General features: G+C 35.7%; 1 long non-coding RNA gene across 1 annotated transcript; it reads left to right on the top strand.

Annotated features, from left to right (window-relative positions):
• Nucleotides 1–3,833: 3,833 nt before the first annotated feature.
• LOC120532129 lies at nt 3,834–4,741 on the top strand. Its single transcript, XR_005634210.1, has 3 exons — nt 3,834–3,918; nt 4,218–4,317; nt 4,410–4,741. It is a non-coding gene; the product is annotated as an uncharacterized LOC120532129 (long non-coding RNA).
• The last annotated feature ends 396 nt before the right edge of the window (nt 4,742–5,137 follow it).

Below are 5,137 nucleotides of genomic sequence, written 5' to 3'. Positions count from 1 at the left end.
TAGTAGGAGTAGGAGATGTGGTTGATGTCTGCCATTTGATGTTGTTACTTACTATGTAACTAAATCATTTCCTGATGTTATGTATTGTGTATTTTTTGATCATATTAATCAAACTTTCAGCTTAGACAAAAGTGTTGTACCCCTATTGTGTGATATATGTAATAATTATACTTGCTGTGTCTAAAACTTTAAGTTTATTTTCATCAAGCTTGATGTGTGACACATCTACCCAAATCTGTTAAGGTGCAAATGTAGGACCAAGTCTAATTTTTCCTCTTCACTTTTTTTCTTTTGGAATAAAATCAGTTGACTCCAAATACTGAAAAGGAAAATGTGTGCATGAAAATGTTTCGATGACATGTTGTTTACTAATGAATCAATTTGGTGATGATAAAGATATCCATTGTTTAGGTTAAATTTAAAAGCAGCACCATTGTTTCTATAAAACTATGTGAGATTGTCATTCTAAATACTGTATATTACATTTATGTATGTTTCCACTTGTGAAAATCTAAAATTTGATCAAAGAAATAACTAAAACGTAATATGTGGCAATTCCTTTTTTTAATTTTAGCATAGGAGTAATGCAGGCATGAGGTGGGCAACTGAAAGGTGTCTGAAAGATATCAGGATGTACCGCAGGTTAAAAGTAATCAGTAATATCATGTATTGTTGATTAGAACTTCTGGCATATATTATTTGTCTCTCTTTTATAATAAAAAAATCTTGAGACGTGTTCATCTCGGAAAGACACTTTGACGTCCCGCGAGACTAGACTTTACAACCTTTTGGAAGCAAGACGCGTGAGCCTGTGACTTTTGCACATCACGCCCTACTTACAAACAATTTAAAACAAGATCATGGACATCTAACCTTTCAGTTGTTTTAATGCTTTTGGCAGACACACTTCATGTCCACCCAGCTCTTAACAATTTTATACGTTCAAAGACTACATAAAGACGTTAAAAAAACGCTGGCGTGATACACATGCAGAGCAGGTTAGAGAATATGAAAGTAGTAAAATTCAAAAGTAACAAAAAAAAAGAAAATAAAGGTTGAATTAGCACAAACAAATGGAAATATTTACTCAGTGAAATACAGAAAAAAAGATATTGAATATATGGACATAGGTGATATGTCAGAAGTATGTAGATATTGTAAGGCTTTAAAGTTTAAGTCGGAGAGTTGTAGATTGTCTAATTCGTGCTGCCATCCAGGAAAAGTAGTGTTGCTTCCCAATGAAGAGGCATATCCGCAAGAATTAAAAACTACAGGCAAAATATCCAAGTCTACAATAAACTTTTTGCGATTGCATCATTTAATACTCAAAACATAGATTTTACACAATAATGGACCATACGCTATGAGAATCTGTGGTCCCGCAGCAATTAAAGCAACGACAAATTTAATTTTGAAGGAACCACAATTAAGTCAGGTGTATATTTATGATCACGGAGAAGCAATGCAACATAGAATCGAAAGAGTATGTAACAATTCCCATGAAAATAACAATCTCTTTAAATTGTATATCCGGATAACCAAACCCAAGGGTTGGCGAGCAAACTGAGCAGGGGGTGGAGCATTCTAGTTTTCTTAAAAATAGGTATTAAAAGTCTCCCCAATCGATCTAACCTTGCCTTTTTTTTATGTACTTCAGTATTTATGTGCTATCCTCTGCCACCTGTGCGAAAAATACATAAAGGTAACAACAATGAAATCTTTTGATATTCGTGTTCATCACAAAAGGATTATGGGAATTTGCAACGCTTTATGTAAATTGGAGGACTTTTCCCTGGCCTCTGTTTATGTTCCTTTATATGCCTTGTTTTTTTATCTTCAAGTGCTTTTCATATGTTTGTTGTAAGAATGTATGTTATATTAGTGGTGTTCTGTTTATTTGTTTAATGTTTTAGTGTAATGTGGTATTTTCTTGTGCCTCTTAATTTCTATGGGAGAAGCCCGAAGAGGCCCCTGACGTCATATCACTCCTGAGATGTCTTTCTGTCGATTTAAGCACAGTAAAATGGAGCTCAGGAGTGACTGTGCATTGTATTTGGAAGTTTTTTTTTTTTTTTTGATTTCCTAGCTTTTCTATGTATTTTGTTGCCCTGTTTATTGGCTTCTGCGCTTTGATTTTGTTAGGAAAATGGTTGCTGTCTTTTCTGCTCTTTTTGAATATTTCTTGTTCTATTTTCTATTTTATTTAGTAAATCCTTCACTTATAAGAGTTTGGGGGAGACATTTCTATATACAAGCTGGAATTTTTCATGGTCTTTGAATTTTAAAGCTACTTTTCAGTTTTTTTGGGGCCTAGCCAGTCTGAAGCCTACTTGTAATTGCTGGGGCAAGCTAGATTGGGGTAAGTCTCTTCTGGGCAGGTAACAGAAGGTCCTGAGTGGCTTATTGTGGTGCCTTTGGAGGCCTAACACCCTTTGTCATGTTGGAGACTCCTTCTTACAACAGGAGGCCTAATCAACATTGTTTTAGAAATCATTTTCTCCTGGAAACAGACAATGTAAGCTTTTGATAGCTTGGAGAAAAGTGTCAAAAGGACATTAACCTACATCACCAGAGTCTTCATACTAGTTTTAGTCTTTAGACAGGTTCCTATTTGTAACCTTCTCTGTAATCCTGTAATTGTTACAGTTCTGCCTGCTATGCAGTCCGAATCTCTAAAGGATAATCTCCACCCGCACTTGCACCTGCTAAAAATTTCTGCTGAAGAGTTTCTTTTTATTTACTTTTGCTGTGTCTATCTATATACCATATTAGTCTATTTAGTAGTACTGTACAGTGGATTGCAAAGTTCTGATTTCATTTTTTATTGACATATACTCCTACAAATAAATGTGCCAAAGTGGTTCTTCTGAGAAATGCCAAAGTGGAAACCATTTTTGGTTCCCAAGACAGCCATTCACATGAAGGTTCCAGATATGTCTGTTTGTTTAGATCCCTATCAGGTTCTATAAATAACCATAAATGGATGATAACAGATTTGTGAAATAAAAAGGACTTTATGACTTTAAATAACAGGCTAACTTCAGGTTTACTTGATCTGGCAGTATTCTGCTACTGTACATTAAATAGTTCTGTTTTTTCTACATTTTAGTCACCTCTTCAAATCCCATAGAACCAATTTCATATGCAACAAACTCTTCCCAGAATGAAATGGTCCTTTGTCTAGCAATAGTTCTACAAGGAACCACACAACCAAATAAAGTGCCACTAAAGAGCCACTATTTATAAGAGTGTATCTTCAATTTCAATTCTCCCACTCAGTGGTTCTAGATCCATAATACATTATGTGAGCAGGGTTGTGCAAAGCAGATAGGATTTAAGTATGAACTAGAAGAAGAATTGTGAACCTGTAACCAAGCCAAGTTCGTAACCAGAAAATGAATTTGATGATTCAGCAAACAAAAAGCAGCGTTATATCATCATGTCAAAGTTCAAAGCTATCTTTTGTCTGCCTGACATCTTTTAGGCATCTTTTACAAGATGAAGAAACTAAATTCACTCACCCAGACTTAGAGTCACTACACACATATGGTCCAGCATCAAATCTGTCCCTTCTGTTATCATTGTGGACCATTTATAATCAAGTACCTTACGTCTTGCCTGTCAGCCGTCACAATATTTATAAATACTACATTAGCTTCTCTATTCACTGTTGCTGTAGGTGAGGCAGGAACCCCACTGGAGAGGTGATCTGTGGGAGGGGCTCAGATCTCCATTTACAATATGCATTTCTAACTACTCAGCTACCAACTATAGAAAGGCAGCTGCATAAGTGACAGATTACATAGAGATATTCCTCCCAGCAGGAAAAGTTCTGGGAATTGGCGAGGGGCACACTAGGGGGGATTTCTGCTGAGGGACTTGAGACAGTCCAGTTAGCAACCAAGTACACCATAATGGGTAAGTAGCCGAACTGGAAACTACAAGACTTAAGGTTCAGTCCACACCACCTGAGTAATCCACATAGCCTGCCAAAGCTAAATTTCTATAATTAGGTGTGTATAAAAAAATGTGCAGCCCATGTGATGTGATTTTGTATAACAGTACTGTACTGGTATATAAAATAAAGTCTGTATGTGTAGTAGATTTTGGATAATTTGAGTTTTTACTGATATTACAGTTGCTAAATTTTAAATGTATAAAATGTTCTTCATCCTGTTTATTTATGCCATGTGTCGCTCTTATTTGTGGTTTGCCAGGAGATGCAGTATTTACTCTTGATGAGGCTTTACCCGAGGCTGACTGTTTAAGAGTTGATACTGACAGTGAGCAAGGTTAACTACAAGCCGGTGTTTTCAGGTAAGGCCCCTGTTCTTTCTCAGGCCATACAAGACATTTGTTGTGCTTCATTCTTATTCATTCAATCATCCCTCCTCCTATTTCTACACCAGCTTAATCCAAGTATGCAGTCACACTGGACCAGATACTTTCAGGACAGAATCAGACAGAAGGAGGAAATTAGCCCTGCACAGGACCCTAGACCTTTGTATGGCACAACCAAGTACACATCCAGACCCAATTAAATGAGGTTAATTTAGAGTTGCTAATTACATAACCTGGATGTCTTTGTGGTGGAGGCGGAAAACTAAAACACCAAAAGAATGTCCTTATTCCACACAGACAGTGACCAGGCGAGAATTTAAAACCCATCTGTTTATTTAATCAGGCTATAATGAAAGGGTAATGTGGATAAGTGACCTTAGAAATTACCTTTATATCTTGAATGAGCAAATTAAGCAGTCTCTTCTTCTTCTTTACTGTATTACTCCTTTTCAAATAAAAATATTTTGCATCTGTACAAGAATTGTGTTGCATTACACTTTGAAAGAACTTTATAATAGTGTGCTCTTATTTCTAGCCATGTCAGAGGTTTTCTTGTTTGTTTTGTCATTGTTGTATATGGTGGGGGCTGTTGTTGCTGCTTGTTATATTATTTGTACATTTCTCGAGCATCTGCAAATAAAAACAAACAAAATTTCTCCTTTGGACAAATAATTTATTTAAAGAGACAATTAGTTTAAAAAATCAAAGACAATGAGTTTAAATATATTTAACACATTTTGTAATCTATCTATCTATCTATCTATCTATCTATCTATCTATCTATCTATCTATCTAT

Source organism: Polypterus senegalus, chromosome 7, assembly GCF_016835505.1.
Source record: "Polypterus senegalus isolate Bchr_013 chromosome 7, ASM1683550v1, whole genome shotgun sequence".
In the NCBI taxonomy this organism is placed as follows: Eukaryota; Metazoa; Chordata; class Cladistia; order Polypteriformes; family Polypteridae; genus Polypterus; species Polypterus senegalus.
The sequence above is the reverse complement of the archived record's forward strand: the minus strand, read 5'-3'. Positions and strand labels throughout refer to the sequence as shown.